General features: G+C 45.2%; 1 protein-coding gene across 2 annotated transcripts in view; it reads left to right on the forward strand.

Annotated features, from left to right (window-relative positions):
• Positions 1-21,438, forward strand: part of PIP4K2C (phosphatidylinositol-5-phosphate 4-kinase type 2 gamma) — a 211,053-nt gene that overhangs the window by 78,114 nt on the left and 111,501 nt on the right. The gene's annotated exons all lie outside the window — the stretch shown is intronic.

A 21,438-nucleotide genomic window follows, 5' to 3' on the forward strand; every position in this document is an offset into this window, starting at 1 on the left:
ATCCTCTATTTTGGGCTGTTCAATGGGCCTGCCTCCACTCAAGGGAGCTAGAGCAGATAATTCTGCAAAAAAGGATTCACGATTCCCTTACAGGTGAGGATGAAAATTGTGGTGGAGGAACCAGTCAAATCTGAACGAGGGCCTACTTTGGGTGTTCCCTGTCTCAAGTAGGCCAACGGCACATGCAAGTTCCTGGGGTGGGGAGCACATCTGGAGGCTCCTTTTGCCCAGGGGAGCCTGATCAAGCTTACAAGCAAAAAGATCATCCAATTGGAAGGAGCTAAAGGCAATTCTGATGGGGCTCCTTTGGTTCCAGGAGACTATCAGTGGCCAACATGTTCAGATCTTGTGTGACAACGCTACGACGGTCGCCTATGTGACAAAGCAGGGAGGTACCAAAAGCAGGGTTCTCCTGACTTTAGCTCGGGAGTTCCTAGTTTGGGCAGAGGAGAATCTGGCATCCCTGTCAACTTGCATCTGAAGGGCAGTTTTAATTGGAAGATTAAAGCAGGAAGAAAATTTCTGAATCTGAGTGGAGTCTGAATGTGGAAGTTTTTCAGATGATGGTGATCAAAGGGGGGCAATCCACAGATTGATCTGTTTGCGACTCACTGGAACGCAAAGGTTCCGGCTTACTTTTCCCTGAACAGGGGAGTCGGTAAAGGGGCTTGGATGCTCTGACCCAGCCTTGGGACTTCTTTTTTGTTATGCTGGTCCTCAAAATTTCAGGCAGAATCCACAAATCTAATACTTGTAGCCCCTTATGGCCCAAGAGGATATAGTTCTCGACACTTCAGAACCTAACTGGATGTTGCCTCTGTGGGATGATCTACTGAATCGGGGGCCCATCCTTCATCCAAACAAAAGCTAGCTCAGGTTAGCAGTCTGGTTTCTGAAGAGCAGATCCTGAAGAAAAGGAGTCCATCGGACAAATTTGTTTATACGCTGCTAAAAAGCAGGAAGAAGTTACTAGAGCAGTATTTGCCGCAGGAGATCATTACCATCCTGGAATTTCTTTGTGATGGAATGGAGAAGGGGGTTAGTGGTTAGCACCTTTTGAAGGCACAGGTAGCTGTGCTATCAGTTCTTTTGGAAATGCAGTTATCATGAGATCTGTTGATTAGGTTTTTTAAGGCCCTGGCTAGTTGAAGACCAGCGCCTATCAAATCCTCTCCAAGTTGGGACTTGCCAGTGGTTCTGCAGGGTCTAACTATGACCTTTTGAACCTCTAGAAAATGCTACAATAAGGCATTGGACTTTTGAAAACAGTCCTGTTGTTGGCAGTCATCTCTGCCAGAAGAGTTGGTGAGCTGCAGGCTTTTTCTATGGTCAAACCATTCTAAATTATTTTTCCAGACTGGATAGTTCTAAAGGTGGACCCAGGCTTTCTGCCAAAGGTCTCTTCCTTCCTTTCTTTCATCAATCACAAGAAGCGGTTCTTTCAATGTTTTGTGCATCCCCAGCCGGTCCTAAAGAGGGCGTTTTCCACACGCTGGATGTGAAGAGATGTCTACTACGATACCTAGAGACAACTAAGCAATTTAGGAAATCAAATTCTCTTTTTGTGCTTTTTTCAGGATTACTTAAGTGAGATTGTGCTTCCAAAAGCACCATTGGAAGATGGCTTAGGACGGCCATTAAAGAAGCCTACCCTGCCTTAGGGCAGATAACCCCGGAAGGTATCTTGGCCCATTCAACTAGGGCAGTAGCAACATCCTGGGCAGAGAGCTGATGCCATACCCAAGCACACCTGTAAAGCAGCAACATGGATGAGTTTTTCTACATTCATCCTGCATTATAGAGTCTATTTACTGTCAACCTTAGAGCAGGCTTTCGGCCAGAAGGTCCTGCAGGCGGTGGTCCCACCCTACAGTAAGTTCTCGCTTATCTCCAGGTGCTATCCTGAAAGATATTTTGAGAAAGCCTTTGTTAGACTCACCGGTAACGGTATTTCTAGGAGTCTTTCATGACAGCAGCTATTACCCTTCCTAATGGTTTCTGTTGTGACTTGCACTGTTATGTTGTGTTTGTCTGTTTTTCTGATTCCGTCTTTCAGCATGGCTGGAAGTTTCTCGATTATGACTGAGGCCATGGTGGAAGTGTCCTAAAGACATTGATGGCAGTGTTTCCTGGGAAAGTGGATGGAGCTGCTCTCTCTCCAAGCACTCGCCTGAAAGACTCTAGAAATACCGTTAAGTCTAACTAAGGTCTTCTTTTATATCATGTGGATGGTCTGGTGCTTGTGCATCGCTTACCTGGTGAAGAGATGGCACCAGGGTATGGTATGCAAAGAAGGAAAGCTGACAGTGCCAGCGTGTTGGGCAATATTCTCCTGGTAGACCTTGGGTCCTCCCAATGGATGTTACTTTGACACCTACCTAAACATTGCTGCTGAGTAAGTATAGCCCCTCACGGAAATGGTATTCCCTGATGGCAGTGACCTTTTTCAGCAGGATAAAGAGTGCCCTGCCACACTGCAAAAATGGTTCAAGAATGGTTTGAGTAACATGACGAGTTTGAGGTGTTAGCTGGGCCTCCAGATTCTCCTGCTCCCAATCCAGTTGAGTATCTGGGAGATGTACTGAATAAAAAAATCCAATTCGCGGAGGCCCAAATTTTACAGTACTGAAAGATCTGCTACTGATGGCCTTGTTCCAGATACCACCGCATACATTCAGAGGTCTAGTGACATCAATGCCTGGACAGGTCTGGTCTATTTTGATGGCAAAAGAAGCCGCCTCAATATTTGGGTGGGTGGTCAGTCATGACTGATGTATACTGCATATCTGATCCTCAAAAAGGTTTGTCAGACCACCCAAATCAGTTTCACTAGTAACAAGCAGTGGGGCTGCAATGTTTGCTTTCTAAAGCTGCACAAAAACATCTACTACCAACAAATTGCAATAGCTTTTTTTTTTTTTTTTTGTAGAAATATTTAACAATTCTGGGTACCATTGGATATAATTTAAGAAATGGACTGTAGATTACCTAGGCTTAAAACTGGGTACTTGCTGAGTACACACTGCCTTTTATTCCCCTAATGCACCACTACCCAAAGTATGCACACTGCAGAAAGGCCATCTAGTAACTAGAGATCAAGCAAAGGGAACATTCTACCAATTATACAGTGCAATAAACGAGATACCAAAGATTTTAGCAGTGCTATTTGGCAGCTAACCAACAATGAATCACATGAAAGTACTCAAGGACATCTTGTGATTGCCTACAGCATTTATCAAGCACAAATTATGATCATCCAACAGCTCTGATACTGTCCTTAGCATCTGGATTCCACACATGACTAACGTAGGCAGCTTGGCATAGGCACAGCAAATAAAATGTGCTCAGAGATGAACTAAAGTTGGGCTTTCAGCCTCTCTTCACTGTAGATTAAACCAACAGCTTTAGAGGTTTGTGTGACATGTCACGCTACAGCAGAAGAAGGACTTTTGAATTGACTACTACGTACATCTTGAAGGTTCCCAGGAGTACCTAAAATGCATTCAACTGCTTAACCACTTCAGCAACGGAAGGTTTTACCCCCTTTCTGACCATAGTACTTTTTACAATTTGGTACGGCGTTGCTTTAGCTGACAATTGCAGTCATGCAACGCTGTACCCGAATGAAATTTGCGTTATTTTTTTTCCCGCACAAAAAGAGCTTTCTTTTTGTGCCATTTGATCACCTCCTGCGATTTTTATTTTTTGCGCTATAAACAAAAGGACGACCATTTTGAAGAATTTTTATTTTTTGCTATAACATCCCCAAATCTTTTTTTAGACCAATATGTATTCTACATATTTTTGATAAAAAAGCGCAATAAGCGTATATTAGTTTGCGCAAAAGTTATAGTATCTACTACAAACTATGGGAAAGATTATGCATTTTTAATTTTTTTATTTTTTTTTTTTTTTTTTTTTTAACTAGTAACGGTGATCTGCGATTTTTTAGCTGTACTCCGACAGACAGATCGGGCACTTTTGTCACATTTTTGGGATCACATCTGTACAGTGATCAGTGCTATGAATATGCAATGTTTACTGTGTAAATGTCTCTGGCAGGGAAGGGGTTAACACTAGGGAGCGGTCAAGGGGTTAAATGTGTTCCCTCAGTGTGTTCTAACTGTGAAGGGATAGGACTGACTAGGAGAGGAGACATATCGTTGTTCCTACTTAGTAGGAACAAACATGTCTCCTCTGCCCTGACAGAACACGCGATCGCCGCATCGAGTTCCCCACTGTGCAGCAGGAGTGCCGGCGGTGTGCGCATCCTCTCATGGCTCTTAAAGGGAACCCCGTTTTCGTGCAGGGGTGCCATTCTGCCCCTGTAAAAAGATGGGAGCTGGTCAGGAGCCGGTTAAGGCAAATATCTAACTACACAGATGAAATGCATATAAGGGATATGTTTTTTACCTGCAAAATTTTCACTTGTGTTTCAATGCTGAGCCAGGAGATTGACACCACTTGCTCTATTAAAGTAGACAAACATCAAAAATAAACCCCTGAGGATTTAGCTGCTAAATGACCAGAGCACTTTTTACAATTTGGCACTGTGCTGCTTTAACTGGTAATTGCGCGGTCATGCGATGCTGTACCCAAATTTAATTTTAATCCCCCCCCCCCCCCCCACAAATAGAGATTTCTTGTGATTGTATTTTATTGCCTATGCGATATTTTTCTTTTTTGCGATATAGACGTAAAAAGACCGAAAATTTCCAAAAATTTTATTTTCTACTTTTAGAAAAAAAATAAAAAATCTAACTCAATTTTAGTTATACATTTAGGCCAAAATGTATTCCGCCACATGTCTTTGGTAAAAAAAAAGTCAAGTGTGTTTGTGTGTGTGTATATGTGTGTGTATGTGTGTGTGTGTGTATATGTGTATATATATATATATATATATATATATATATATATATATATATATATATATATATATATATATATATATATATATATATATATGTATATATATATATATATATTGGTTTGCGCAAAGTTATAGCGTCTAAAAACTAGGGTACGTTTTCTGGAAATGATAGCTTTTAGTTTGACTACCTATCTCATTTCTTGAGGTGCTAAAATGACAGGGCACTACAAACTTTCCAAAATGACCCAATTTTGGCAAGTAGACACCCCAAGGAAATTGCTGAGGCATGCTGAGCCCATTGAATATTTTTTTATTTTTTTTTGCCATGGTTATTGAAGGATATTAACCCTTTCATGACTAAGCCTATTTTTGGAATTTGGTGTTTACAAGTTAAAATCCATATTTTTTGCTAGAAAATTACTTGGAACCCCCAAACATTATATATATTTTTTTAGCAGAGACTCTAGAGAATAAACCGCGATTGTTGCAATATTTTATGTCACACGGTATTTGCGCAGTGGTGTTTTAAACGCAACTTTTTGGGAAAGGACACTTTCATAAAAAAAAAAAAAAAACAGTAAAATTAGCCCAATTTTTTTGCGTAATGTGAAAGATAATGTTACGCCGAGTAAATAGATACCAAACACTTTATAATTGCGCGCACTTGTAGATTGACGACAAAGTACGGTACCTAAAAATCTCAATAGGCGACGCTTTAAATTTTTTTTACGGTTACCAGGTTACAGAGGTCTAGTGCTAGAACTATTGCTCTCGCTCTGACGATCGCGGCGATACCTCACATGTGTGATTTGAACACCGTTTACATACGTGGGCACGACTTCCGTATGCGTTTTCTTTGCTTCGCGGGGACGGCGGGCGCTTTAAAAAATTTATTTTTATTTTAAAATGACTAAATTGTTTAAAAAAATAAAAATAAAAATGTGATCACTTTTATTGCTGTCACAAGGAATGTAAACATCCCTTGTGACAGTAATAGGTGGTGACAGGTCCTCTTTATGGAGGGATCGGGGGTCTAAAAGACCCCCCCACCCCTCCTTTACACTTCAATGTATTCAGATCGCCGAAAACGGCGATTCTGAATACCGGATATTTTTTTTAAACCGGCGCCATTGGCAGCCGAGTAAACGGGAAGTGACGTCATGACGTCGCTTCCGTGTTTACGATGAGGAGACTGGAACGAAGCCGATTACGGCTTCGTTCCAGTTCCTCCCCAGCAGCCGGAGGCGTCGGATCACTAATCGGTGCTCCCGATCGAGCGGGAGCACCGGTAACAGCGGCGGGAGGGGGGGACGTCCCCTCCCGCTTCTCCGGCATAACAGCCGAGCGGCTTTTAGCCGCATCGGTTGTTATGCCTGGATAGCCAATCGCCTGCAGGTGCGGGCATCATCCCGGTATAACCCCCGGAAGCCGACTACGCAGATCTGCATACGCTCAGCGGGAAAGGGTTAAGTACTCTACAAACTACTATTAAATTGTCTCTTCCCATAGTTATCTAGTTTATAAAACCCTACTAGGCACATTGATATAAAGTTGCTTATGAAAACGCACACACTGCTGCTATCTTATTTCCCGTGAAATTAGGAAAGCTAACATAAAGTGTTAAAAAGACTTTACAATATCACAAAGCATACAATCAGAACATATAATACAAGAATATGAAAGATGCTTATCACACGGTCCTCCGTGAGGCTTTGCTGCATTGGCTAGGCTCAGACCAGGAGAGGGCCTTCACCATGAGGTGTAGGCCTCAAGATGGCCGAATCATCAGGTTAGCACAAACACAGCCTCATGAGAGGTTCTTTGCAGCGAACAGAGGGAGAGAGCATTGTCTGCGTGTGTGATCCTTTCATTCAAACATACACGCCCACTCGTAGCCACCCCCATTTGCCTTCCATCCAATAGATTTCACCAAGAGGCAATACTTCACATGTCTGCCCATTCTTCAGGAAGCATGCTGTATTGTCCACTATGGGCAGTGTGTCTATTAGCCCTGAGCCATCTAGCTAGCTCTTATTCCCTTTGAAGCCTGCAATCATACCCATCACAGCAGGTGGGCCTGAGCCAAGCCATTGTTCTTCTGATTACAAAGCTTTCATGTGTTTCATTTCAACTGAGGCTAAGTGGCTGCCTCAGCCAGGATGTGAAATACCAGAAGTATTATATGAATTCAATTCAACAGTTATATTTGGAATTACACCCCAAAATACATTCTGCTGCTTCTCCTGAGTATGGGGATACCTTATTTGTGAGACTTTTTTGGAGCCTAGCTATAAGACCCTGAAAACCAAGCACTGTCTTCAGGATTTCTAAGGAAGTAAATTTTTGATTTCACTTCACAATACCCATCACAGTTTCAGAGGCCATAAAATGCCAAGATAGCAGAACACCCCCCCCCCCCCCAAATGACCCCATTTTGGAAACAACACTCTTCAGACTATTTGCTGAGAGGCATGTTGAGCCCATGGAATATTTTATATTTTGCCACAAGTTTCTGATCTATAATTAGGGCTGTGGAAATTAAAGATTAATTCCTTGATTAGTCGCTTCCTTTTTTGATCGATCAAAATTCTTTTGATCGGTACTCACCTCTCTGCCAGCTTCTGGGTCTTCAGGGAGTTCCGTCTGAGGTCCTCCCCTCTTCCCCAAGTGCCTTTCGTCTACTCCCTAAGGGAAGGGGGGTGGAGTCTGGTGACGTCTGAACATAACGCGTATGTATGACGTCACGCGCTGCTGCCCTATGGAACTTACATGATTGTCTGCTTTATATACTGTGTTTTTATCATCTTTATGGGAGTAGTTTGTGTTTGAACACACAAATAAAATCTTTTACTTAACTTGAGCACTTAGATCTTTTCTTTCTACCCGTGACCTGGCGTCCTTGCTGAAATCTAAGGAGACGTGAGAGGAGTTTATGGTCCGTGTTAGTCCTTTTGATACCTGCTTGCATGACCACCTGTTTGCACAGGGGTCCATGCCATAAGGTGAGAGTGATTCGTTAGACTGGAGGTGGAGGGATTGTCATGCTACTGTGGGAAAAAAAATTGCTAAAGTTTGAATTTAAAATGTATTTGTGTGACCTGTGAAGTTTAAGTCATGGATTGTGGAAACTAACTAGTGTCGGGTGATTGCATATAGTGTATACCACATTTACCACTGACTAAGGCCGCGTACACACGCGCGGACTGTTTGCCCAACCTTGTTCGGCAAACAGTCCGCTCAAAATTTGCATGAGCGGACTTGCCCACACACGAGCGGACTGTTTCAGCAAACTGTTTGCCAAACAGTTCGCTCAACTTTTGAAATGAACGGACTCGCCCACGTAAGGAGGAGGCAAATCCGCCCATTTCGAGCGCGTGTACAGGTAGGCGGGGCCCGCGAAGGAGACGTCGCGGGCTCCGCCGCCTGGAATGGGCTTAAAGGGGAACCCCAACGCCGAAAAAAATCGGCGTGGGGGTTCCCCCAAAGTCCACACCAGACCCTTGTCCGAGCACGCTACCCGGCCGGCCAGGAAAGGGGGGGCGAGCGAGCGCGCCCCCCCTCCTGAGCCGTACCAGGCCGCGTGCCCTCAACATGGGGGGTGCCTTGGGGAAGGGGGGGCCGCGCGGCCCCCCCACCCCAAAGCACCTTGTCCCCATGTTGATGAGGACAAGGGCCTCTTCCCGACAACCCTGGCCGTTGGTTGTCGGGGTCTGCGGGCGGGGGGCTTATCGGAATCCGGGAGCCCCCTTTAAGAAGGGGGCCCCCGGATACCGGCCCCCCACCCTATGTGAATGAGTATGGGGTACAATGTACCCCTACCCATTCACCTGTGAAATAAAGTACAAAAAAAAACACAACACAGGGAAAAAATATTTTATTGCACAGCTCCGGGGGTCTTCCGTCTTCGGGGGTCTTCTCGCCGGACTCCTCCGCTATCTGTGTGTAGCTCTTTTACTAGCGGAGGAGTCCGGCTTTCTTCCTCCCCGCCGCCGGCCTCTTCTCCCGACTTCGGGGGGTCTTGTCCCCCTCTTCGGTTCTTCTGCCGGGCCACCGCGCCTTCTTGTAGCTCTTTTACAGGCGGTGGCCCGGTCTTCTGTCGCCGCTGCCTTCCGTTCTTCTGTCGCCGCCTTCGGTTCTTCTGCCGGGCCACCGCGCCTTCTTGTAGCTCTTTTACAGGCGGTGGCCCGGTCTTCTGTCGCCGCTGTCGTCGCCGCCGCCGCCGCCGCCTTCCGTTCTTGTTCTTCTTCTTGTTGTTCTTCTTCTTCTCCTGGAGATGTTGACTCGACGAGCTCTCCGGCCGGAATGCCAGGGCCGCGCTGTGCGGTCACTTATATAGTGACAATGGGGCGGTGTCACATGGTATATGTCACATGGGTTGGTCACATGGTGACCCCGCCCCCTTACGATGTCATAGTCCCCATGTGACATCAACCCATGTGACCAACCCATGTGACATATACCATGTGACACCGCCCCATTGTCACTATATAAGTGACCGCACAGCGCGGCCCTGGCATTCCGGCCGGAGAGCTCGTCGAGTCAACATCTCCAGGAGAAGAAGAAGAAGAACAAGAAGAAGAACAAGAACGGAAGGCGGCGGCGGCGGCGACGACAGCGGCGACAGAAGACCGGGCCACCGCCTGTAAAAGAGCTACAAGAAGGCGCGGTGGCCCGGCAGAAGAACCGAAGGCGGCGACAGAAGAACGGAAGGCAGCGGCGACAGAAGACCGGGCCACCGCCTGTAAAAGAGCTACAAGAAGGCGCGGTGGCCCGGCAGAAGAACCGAAGAGGGGGACAAGACCCCCGAAGTCGGGAGAAGAGGCCGGCGGCGGGGAGGAAGAAAGCCAGACTCCTCCGCTAGTAAAAGAGCTACACACAGATAGCGGAGGAGTCCGGCGAGAAGACCCCCGAAGATGGAAGACCCCCCGGAGCTGTGCAATAAAATATTTTTTCCCTGTGTTGTGTTTTTTTTTTGTACTTTATTTCACAGGTGAATGGGTAGGGGTACATTGTACCCCATACTCATTCACATAGGGTGGGGGGCCGGTATCCGGGGGCCCCCTTCTTAAAGGGGGCTCCCGGATTCCGATAAGCCCCCCGCCCGCAGACCCCGACAACCAACGGCCAGGGTTGTCGGGAAGAGGCCCTTGTCCTCATCAACATGGGGACAAGGTGCTTTGGGGTGGGGGGGCCGCGCGGCCCCCCCTTCCCCAAGGCACCCCCCATGTTGAGGGCACGCGGCCTGGTACGGCTCAGGAGGGGGGCGCGCTCGCTCGCCCCCCTTTCCTGGCCGGCCGGGTAGCGTGCTCGGACAAGGGTCTGGTGTGGACTTTGGGGGAACCCCCACGCCGATTTTTTTCGGCGTTGGGGTTCCCCTTTAAGCCCATTCCAGGCGGCGGAGCCCGCGACGTCTCCTTCGCGGGCCCCGCATACCTGTACACGCGCTCGAAATGGGCGGACTTTCCGAGCGGGAACAGTCCGCTCATTTCGAAAGTACAGCGGACAGGCCCACACACGGGCGGACTGTTCGCTCAAACACAGTTTCAGCGGACAGTTTTTCGGAATTTCCGAAAGACTTTGTCCGTCCAACTGTCCGCTGAAACTGTCCGCTGAAAGCCCACACACGAGCGGACTGTCCGCCCAAACACTGTTCAGCGGACAAGGTTGGGCGAACAGTCCGCCCGTGTGTACGCGGCCTAATGCAGAGTTGCAATGCAAGGAGATAAGCTAAAAGTAGTTGGATCTGTATGTGCACTATAATTTAATCAAAATTAGTCGATTAATCTATAAAAAAAATAAAAAATAAAAAAAACGATTAATAGAACACGAAAATTTTAATCAGTAACAGGCCTAATATATATATTCAAATGTGGCATGGTAATATGTGGAATTACACCTCCAAAATACATTATGCTGCTTCTGAGTATGGGGATAACACCTGTGTGGGAATTTTTGTCAGTCTAACCATGTACAGGACCCCAAAAACCAATCGCCATGAAAGCCGACTGCTGGCTGTAAAGAATGATACCTAGATGCCTAAACCTGCTGGCATCATTCTGGTATAACCACTCGGTCCAGCAACATACTGGTGCGTTGCTGGCCCTTGTTGAGCATACATTGTAATGTTCGTGTGTTTGTTTGTTTTTTCATGCAGCCTGTGGGCTGAGCGAAAAAGAGAGATTGATCGGTGGGTATGCCCACCTTTAGAATGCTGCCCTTCATCCATCCACTTCTAATGATGGGCATACATGCACCATTTTTTTTTTTCACTGTGGTGGTGAAATTAACTCTTACAGCGCTGTAGTTGCTGATTTGCATATCATGGGAGCAAACGCTGTTACTGTCAAGATAAATCAGTGCTGCAGCTGAATGGCGTACCTGCTAAGCAAATGATGGTTAACAATAAAACAAAGTAATATTAACATTACAGTATAACAGTAAGATCTACAAAGCAAATACAATAAAACATATTAAAAATAAAACATTTAATGGAATCTGTGCCTAAAAAAACATAAGCCCGAAGCATGGGGACAATCCCTAATGTTAGAGGCAAATCGCTCCTCCACTCCTGCTCCCATGCTTCAGCATATATGCTTTTTTCTTTTTTTAATCAGTGCTGCAGCTAAATGGTGTACCTGAAAACAAAGTTTAACAATAAAACACAGGAAACCGTAAAGTAAATAAGAATTGCATACCTGAAAAGCAAACATGATAAAACATAGTAACAATAAAGTACTGCATTGTAGACTACAGTAAAAAAAAAGAGCAAAACGACAGAACAATAAAACAATTTTCTTTTAATATAATTTTTCTTTATTTTTTATTTTTTTTACACTTTTATTTTTAACTGTAATGGTTCGGGTCTCCCAAAATGCAATGGCATCTTTGGAGACCCTGTAAAAGTGTGTTCTAGTCTGTGCATTGCTATACCCTACGCTAATACTCCACTAGTGTGTGGTAGCATTCAAAAGCATTCAAAACATTCACCATTGCAAAGACCAGGATGGTCAGGACAATAATATCGGGTGTCACGCCTATGTCTGCGTTTTCTACAAACACCACTCCAATATTAAGGTTATATTCTTGGACAGAGAGATATTTCTCCACCAGTTGCCGTAGGAATTTGGGCCGTGAAGGGAGGACAGAACGAAAACATTCCGATTTATCCCTCCACTTAACGGCAAGCAAATTATTACACTTCAAGCAGGCTCTCCCCTAAAATGGCAATCTACAAGCCGCTGGTGTAAGCCCTGGCGATTAGATCGCACGGTGCCAAATGCGCCAATTCCATGTTCAAACAAGTGACTAAAAAGTGGCACGCTCATTTAATGTCCACATACAAGTGGTACCCCTTTCCGAATAAGGGTGATGCCAAGTCCCACACAATCTTGCCAGCACTCCCTATAATCTGGGCAGTTCTCTGGCACTATGGGACTATCTCTTCCCTCGTAAGCCATAAAACTATAACTGTTTGTTCCTGGAACAAACATGCACACTCACACGCAAACATAATTTCTCTGCTTCTACCCAGCACCAGCCATTGCTACACACAGCATACTGTTCATATGCCCCCTCCTCAGCAGCCACCGCTGCTGCACACGGCATACTGTTCATATGCCCCCCTCCACAGCAGCCACTGCTACACACAGTATACAGCTCGTAACATTCCCTCCCCACACAGTGTACTGCTCATACCGCCCGTCTGCAGGTGGTGCCGCCACCATTGGTGCACACAATAAACTGCTCCTACCCCCTACAGCAGGTAGCAGAACCTTGGGCTGTAGACTGGAAGCCAACTCCTTCTCGTGCACACATTCCCCACCCCGGATGACTAATTGCTCTGTCTCACTGTAGATTTCTGGTAAAACTCCAAAAACTAGGTGAAGAGCCGCTTTAAAAATGATTAGCTTTTATGTTGTGGAGATTGACGTGAGAGTGGTTGAATAGTTTAGCACAAGAAAACTGTGCAGGGCTGAAACTACTACTCTAGTCCACAAAAAATGTGTGTAGTCAGAGGATGGGAAATAGCAGCATAGTGCATATTTGGTAGATCAGCCGGTATTTTTCTGTACTTTTAATAACATTTAGCAAATGTGCATGTATTGCAGTTACTGCATATGTTTTGATTTGCCCTGAAGTACATTACTATTTTGTGTAGATTAGATCTTTGATTTATTGCGTTTTTCTGTTGCTATTGAACAATGCCATATTAGTGCACTACTTTTGAAAAAAATGTTTTTATTTGGGAGACCCTGCCTTTGCTGTAAATTACATATTGAGTCTCAATGTTGGAATAATAAGAATTGCATCACATTGCAGCTTTTAATTGGCTGTCTAGTCCAAACAAAATAGTTATTAGTGAAATGCAAACGTTGCCTGAAAGTAGAATATATGCTGTGAATTGTCATCTACGTAGGGATGTCATTTAGCTAGAGTAGTGGTGTGTAGTAGCTGTCATTGGCCCGTCACAAATCTTATTTTACTAATCATCATTCGTTACAGGACACAGGCTCCTTGTATCTTTGTCATAGGTTATATGCTGCCATGTTCAGGTGAGCGGACACCAGCAAACAAAGTTGTTAGGACAGCCCATAGAAAACTTTTGCACTCCAGGGGTCTTCGGTTTTTGCTAGTGTTCTCCAATTGGTTGCGTCGTCACCATTGAGACAGTAAGATTGCAGCTTCCAGCCTGGAGGTAGTCCCTAGACACAAGGCCCCCTTGGGCAGTATTATGGGGGCCAGAACAGTGAGAGCAACTTGGGCTGTGAGCAGTCTGTTGTAGGGCTGCACTGCTTTTCATATTTTGTCACAGCATGGCTAAGTGTGTGCAACTTGTCTGTCATGGCCATAGCATAGCGTGCCATCATTTTTGTGACACATTCAGGCTTGCAATGTCCTTTCTGGGTGCATAGTCCCACCCTCTGTAGGAGCTGCCCAGCCTCCCCCCCCCCCCCCCCCCCCCGGCTCCAGCACCATGAGCAAATATTGCTCGGTAGAAGATGGGTACACCACAGCTTTGGCTGCTACTCTTCAGCAGATGGTGACTTGGGTTATCAAGCATCCTCAGTTATGGGACATAGGACAACTGTACCCCTTCTGCTCTATGGCAACAGCCTTTACACTTTCTTACCTTCATGGAGGACATAAGAAATGGGTGAGAGGAGCTGGTCAACATAAACTGTGTGCAGGGTTCTTCCCAAAATACGGCATCTGAATACTTGGGACCTTAGTCTCCATGCCTTGGAATCTCCCCTTCACTCCCCAGGTGTTTCCCATTCTTCCCTTTTCACCAAAGATTAGTTAAATCTGGTGGGGGAAGGTTCCTGCTCTCATAGAGACTGAAGGAGGTGCAAGGCATAAGCACCACCAGTCTGCCCACCCCTATCGCCCTCCAAAATCTTTGTCCGATATGTCGATCATGGCAGTGGGGCTTCCCTTGATGTCTCCCAAACTGTAGGAAACCATTAAGGCTTGGCCAGTGAGGTGTACTGATGCTTAAAACTAGAACCATTGACACCTGTTGCACCAAAGGTCTCCAGTATGGGATCTCTTCCCATAAACTAAGGAATCAAATATGCCCTTTCCAGTTCACTCACTTATACACAATGTGCTGTAAAAAGACCAAATGATTTGAATGTCTGCCAGGAGGTTTGTGCTACAGCACTTAGTGAATGATTTTTTACATCGGACAGTGATCACAATGGACGCCAGCCTGACCGGTTGGGGTGGAGTACTGGAAGTACAGTCAACCCAGGGCCTTTGGTCAAGGGAGGAATCCAAATTGCCAATCAATCTGCTCGAGATATGAGCGATCAGGCTATGCCTCTCTACATGGTCAATGAGACTTCAAGGGCGTCCGATCAGGATCCAGTCAGACAACGCCACAGCGGTGGCATATGTCAATCATCGAGAAGGAGCAAAAAGCCTGGCTGCAGCACGGGTGGTCGCTCACATCCTTCAGTGTGCAGAGCGACATGTACCGACCCTATCAGCCATTTACATCCCGGGAGTGGAAAATTGTCAGGCGGACTACCTAAGTAGCCAGATGCTGGACCCAGGAGAATGTGCGCTGCATCCGGAGATGTTCAGGCAGCTGTGCCTGCGGTGGGGCACACCATACGTGGATCTTCTGGCTTCCCGTCTCAATCGGAAGGTGCTGAGATTCGTGTCCAGGACAAGAGATCCTTGGGCAGACGCTTCAGACGCGCTGGGGGCTCCGTGGGGGTCAGTATCAACTGATCTATGCCTTTCCTCCGCTAAAACTACTACCACATTGGCTCCGCAGAGTGGAGGCCGAGGGGATTCCACTAATTCTGATTACCCCAGATTAGCCTTAGTGTCCCTGGTATGCAGACCTACGCAGGCTTGCATACGACTTATTTAAAATTAGAAAATGCAAGGTGTGTTGAAGTCGCACTAAAAGTAGTGCCGAAACCTTTTTCTAAGTCGGAGCATTTTGAGTTGCACCAATTTAGAATGTTTTTTTTTTTTTTCCAGTTTATGGGGCACAACTTGTCATGCGACTTTGAACTCTCAAGTCGCATGACAAGTCGCAGTTAGAACCAGAGCTTAATACAACAATAGAAGCAGTGTATCTGGATCAGTGCAACTTCTGTAAAACCTTGGGAGCCAGACCCCACACCATGGGTACAGCCTGCAATGTTGCTGCGGGCACTGGATCCTGCATGGGCATTCACCTCAGCACTTGATGCAATGTGTGTAATTATCTGCATGGTGCTATACAGATCCAGGGCCATGGTCCATCCCTAGTTGAACCTGAACAGTGAAAACCCCTTTGACGGTAGGCTCAATGTGACGTGCGAATCCTGAACCCTGTGTAAGGACCAGTGATGTGAACAGGTAAGAAAGGGGTCATCTGTTTCTTTTGACCACTACTAAAGTCCCACCTCAGATATGAGACAATATCTATATTGCTTGCTTTACACTATTTGTGCATGCCTATTTAGTACAGGTTTATACATCAGGAAACCAGGATTGTGTTTTGAATCATATTCATTTATTCAATACAGTTTAAACTTTTCAAACCTGGAACTAAAATCCAACTACTTAGAGCTCCATCTCAGATGGATGACCAGGGGTTGCATCACGCCACAGGTCACATACTTTACCCCCACTTCCACCTAGAACCCTAAATAAGGTATTCTGGTGCTTTCTTCCTCCCTTTTGCCATGGGGACTTCGCTACAGGATGACCACCCACCGAGTTGCTGTATATGCCTTCTCACACACTTGCCTAATTTCTGTACTCTACTTGGCGAGTACCCAATAGGGTAATCTCACTGATGGCAATGGCAAAAAACAGGTGCAAGGAGAAACGTAGCAACCTCAAGCAAAACTTTTCTCTGCAGAAGGCCTACAAAACCTTGAGTTACTTGGACTGACGATGCTTCCTTTGCACTGGAACAGGACCATATTTTAACACCAGTCTCTGCATCTGACTGTAGTTTAGGCATGCCACACATGGCCTACCTTGTCCCCCTGCAGCCCTCCACTGTCCCGCTGCAGCCTTCCACAAAATTGCAGTATGGTTGGTTTTAAATTTGCCGCCGCCACCATCTTCTGCTCCTCCCGCCGCGATCTTCGGCTCCTCCCGCAGCCGAGATAGACTGAGCCGAGGGTACTCGGCTACTCGGCTCTGCTCGCAGTAAAGCCCCCGTCCCGCCCCTTGTCCTGGCTCCTGTGATGGACACAACACTAGGCCAATGGCGGGACGTAAAGGCTAGGAGGCGAGACTGGGCGTGACTGAGAGCGGGGCCGAGTACACAGTACACTCGGCTCAGCTCAGTAAATGTTGGCGGCGCTCCACAGAGCGCAGATCGGCGGGGGAATCGGCGTATAACACGCACCCATGATTTTCCCCCGATTTTAAGGGGGAAAAAGTGCGTGTTATACGCCGATAAATACGGTATGTAATTTTTAATTGTGCTACATTAGCATGGTATTGGCCCTATTTATAAAAAATATTTATTTTGATCTCAAAATTGTCAGGCTTTTTCTGTTTAGCGCAAAATAATAAAAATGCAGAGGTGATCAAATTCCACAAAAAGAGCACTATTGTGGGGGGAGCACATAAGTTTTATTTGGATACAGTGTCACACAACCGCACAAAAAGAGCACTATTGTGGGGGGAGCACATACGTTTTATTTGGATACAGTGTCACACGACCGCACAAAAAGAGCACTATTGTGGGGGGAGCACATACGTTTTATTTGGATACAGTGTCACACAACCGCACAACAAGAGCACTATTGTGGGGGGAGCACATACATTTTATTTGAATACAGTGTCGCACAAGCGCGCAATTGTCAAAGTAACGCAGTGCTTTGTTGCAATGGCCTGGTCATGAAGGGGGTGGTAAATCTTCCGGTGGTTAAGGCAGACTTTTCTGCAACTGTCACCATTCATAGAATAACTAGCAGCTTTACTACCCCTTTCAGACATGCATTCTGATCAGGTCTGCCTGCTTTTTCTTTTCTTTTCTTTTTTTTTTCTACTGGACCTGATCAGAAGGTCCCTCTTTCCCTATGGACAGGCAGGCATAAATAGACCTGCCCGTTTAACACCCGGCTACCTCCGGGTCTGAACAGGCCTGTCGCAAAAAAAATAAAATAAATAAAACGGGGGAGGGCTCTATCTTCTTCCATTCAGACGATACGGATCGGAGGTAGTGAGGTGTAAACAGACTGTGGAGTTCGTTGCGATCAGTTCAGATTCCCTGCTGATCACAATGGAATCTGCCCTGTCTGAAGGGGATGATCACTGTCCAAAACTCAAAAGTGCCAGGCTCTTTCACCCCCCTCATCTCTAGGAGTTGGATCCTGATATTCTTAAATAGACATTGACATGAATGCAGAGGTCCCAGAAGCACTGTTGGAGGAGGCTACAGAAGGTTTCCCACCCTCAGGCTTTTTTTATTCCTGACGTTTTTGGCTTCATGCAGTATGCTTGCCTATGTTGATATGCTAATTTCTCCTTCATCTCACCATGCAAAAAAAGTGGTCTGTTCTGATAGTAGACCCTACTGTTTCTATCTTAAACATCTTACTGTACCTATAGAAGATGTTCCTTCATTTAAAGATTCTGCTGACAGAGGCTAGGTTCACTTCTGTGCTGTTGTGAGACCTGCACAAATACTAGCAGCCTCAACCACCCACACAGAAATGTGGGACCTACAGGCACACTGGAAATGGCCCCCGTACTGGGAACCTCGATTCCCGTGCAGGGACTTCTGTGCTGCGGGGCACCGCAGTTCATTCTAATGTATGTATTCTCATGCCCTCGCCACACACAGGTGTGAACCTAGCCAAAAATGTTGAGACACTCCAAGATGTGGCAAGTACAGAGCAAAAGCCCTGTAAACATTCAGCCAAGGGTTCACAGTGTTGCTTTCCTGTTTGGGAGTCCAGGTTAAATATTTCAACTTGGCACCATTGAGAAACCTTTTTACTACCTCTTTAAATTATTTGGTAACTGGTTGCAGGTCACGATTAAATGAAATGGCTTGGAATTTAGAATTTTTATTTTAAATCGCATAGTGAACATTTTCCTCCTGCCGGTGGTAGAGAGAGGAGGATTAGTGGGCTTTCAGCATTTGCAAGAGGAAAATGGAGAGGATCGTTTACTGTATATGCCTCCCCCATTGCCCCTCCTATCCAAGTATAGAAAAGAATGTGACAACGCAAAGTAACACTGCTCTGAACTACGATATCTGGATAGCAGATAATTGGTAACTTCGGCACGTCCAAAATTCAGGTGCTCTGAGGCTCAAGATGTCCTCCTTACATCCAAACAGGCAAACTTGAAGATAACTAAAGAAAAGCCGGCACTCTGGATATATATCATCTGTTGTCTGTCTTGTATCACAAGCGTAAAAAGCACAAGCAGATGCGTTTCGGCACAAGCCTTGTACTGAAACGCATCTGCTTGTCCTTTTTATACTTGGCATGATACAATAAAAAAATAATGTGACGGAGGCTGCAATGGCCCCCTGGAGCATTGGGCAGGTTTACTATTGCAACACCTGACCAGTGTTTGGGGATCGGGCGTGGTAAAAGCATGTCTCAACTAGAGGTCGACCGATATATCGGCCGATATTTGCAGTTTTTTAAATAATCGGCATGGGCCGATTGTGCTGATAAAAAGCCAATTTAGAACTACAGCAGGACTTTGAAATGACTTCTGTATAGAAGTCAGTGTAAGTTGCCTGAGTCGTCATAGCAACACTTTCCTCCTCTCTGGGCAGACTGCCAAGAAAAGAACTAAATGATACAATGTTTACACTTCAATGAATGAAGTCATCTCTGTGTGTAGAAGTTCTCAGTTTAACCATTTAAAGACTAAATCTTTTCTGACACTTGTTGCTTACAAGTAAAAATCCTGTATTTTCTGCCAGAAAATCACTTAGACCCCCCAAAAATTATATATATTTTTTTTAGCAGAGATCCTAGGGAATAAAATGGCGGTTGTTGCAATATTTTATGTCACATGGCATTTGCACAGAGGTCTTTCAAATGCATTTTTTGGGGAAAAAAATACACTATTTAAAAATAAAATAAAAAAAATAAAGTTAGCCCATTTTTTTTTTTTTCGTCCAAAAGTTTTGACTACCTGTTTTTAATACATAGGTTTTTTTTTTTTGGTTTTTTTTAATCTAAATCATACAAGTAAACTGATTGGAGGTCTGTTTTGTTTAATAAATGTTTAAATGTAAGAAATTTTCTGTATCACTTATGAAGGCTGCTTTCACACTGGATCGTTGATGGTAAAACGCAAGTTTTAGCGGCTCTTCACCATCATTTTAGCGGTGCTATTTGGCTGCTAGTGGGGCACATATAACCCAGCTAGCGGCCGAGGAAGAGGTTAAATGCGCCCATGAAGCACTGCTGCCAAATCGCATTGCATGCGCTTCGGCAGTGGTGCCCATTCATATCAATGGGCAGGAGTGGTGGAGGAGCAGTATACACCACTCCAAATGTGCTGCTTGCAGGACTTTTTTTTAAGATCCTGCCAGCGCATCGCCTCAGTGTGAAAGCACTCTGTCTTTCACACAGACTGCAGGGGAGCCATTTTGCAGGCACTTTACAGGCGCTATTTTTAGCCCAAAAGCGCCTGAAAAACTCCCAATGGGAAAGGTGTGTTAGATCAAGGGGGATTAAAAAAATAATAATAATAAATAAAAAAGGAAAAAAATAAATAAATAAAATAAAAATCGGCCTAACATATCGGCCCAAAAAAAAATCGGCATCATATATTGGCTATCGGCCGCCATGATTTCTAAATATCGGCATCGGCCAGAGAAAAACCCATATCGGTCGACCTCTAGTCTCAACTATGGGGTTTTACTACCCCCCCCCCCCCCCCCCACAAACCGCAAATGTTAAGCTCTTACTGTCCTAAGCCCCTGTAAGGCTGCTTTCATGATGATGTTAGTAAAGGGAATTATTCCTGCGCCATGTCAAGGCAATAGAAGGGAAATAAAGTACTGCTGCATACACTGGAAGGGAAATATCTGAACCCGGAGGAATAGTAAATAGGAAAGGTAGTGGTGCGCTGTACGTTGGAGGGGTATATCTATCGATAAAAGCAATGTACTGAATCCACAGTTACGGGGTATAAATAAAAGTTTAGAAATCAATACAGATATGGTAAAAAAGTGTGCCTTTGTGGCCAATTAAACAATAATACTAATTGCTGCTAATATATAATCTGGAACATAAATACATAATAGTGAAGAAAAATAAACAATATAAATTCCAAAGTGCAGCGTGTTGCGATCATAGAAATCGCATAAAGTGCAGGTGCTCTACTGTGATGCGCATAGGCAAACCTTCTAGGCAGTAATAAGGTGACAAACAATATTAGTGCATCAGACAAAAGTCAGTTTCAGGTGCAAGGTGCTGTGATTATTCCCATAATCGCACAAGTTGTGACTCCTTCAACATGATGATTTGTGAACAATGTGGAAATATTGCAATGGAGACGGCAGTGGTGCTGGTGAGAGGGGATATATCCTTCATGGTTCCGTGTATGCCAATGATGGATGTCCCCTTACCGCTGTAAGGTAACAGCGTGTATAGAGGTCTTTAGGATCCTTTAGCGGAATTTCCCTTTAATGTGGAGTTCCCAGGTCCTGACCAATGTTGTGGTCCCTTTAAGGGGATTTCCTCTGAGGTATTGCAGTCAGGGTTCCTCAATAGTGTGGCGTGTATATGGGTTTAAGCAGAGATGGAGGAAGGATGCTCCATAGTGTAAAATGTTTCAACAGGTTTATTTATTTAAAAAGTTTTAAAGATACTCACAAACATAGTCTGTACAAACAATGTATAAACGAGCTGCGGGCTCGGTCTACGTCACTTCCGGTCGCTGTCACAGATATATTCCCTCTCACCAGCACCACTGCCGTCTCCATTGCAATATTTCCACAATGTTCACAAATTATCATGTTGAAGGAGTCACACCTTGTGCGATTATGGGAATAATCGCAGCACCTTGCACCTGAAACTGACTTTTGTCTGATACATTAATATTGTTTGTCACCTTATTACTGC

This window comes from Lithobates pipiens, unplaced genomic scaffold (assembly GCF_037356315.1).
Source record: "Lithobates pipiens isolate NorthernLeopardFrog02 unplaced genomic scaffold, aLitPip1_a1.2 Scaffold_16, whole genome shotgun sequence".
NCBI classification, from domain to species: domain Eukaryota; kingdom Metazoa; phylum Chordata; class Amphibia; order Anura; family Ranidae; genus Lithobates; species Lithobates pipiens.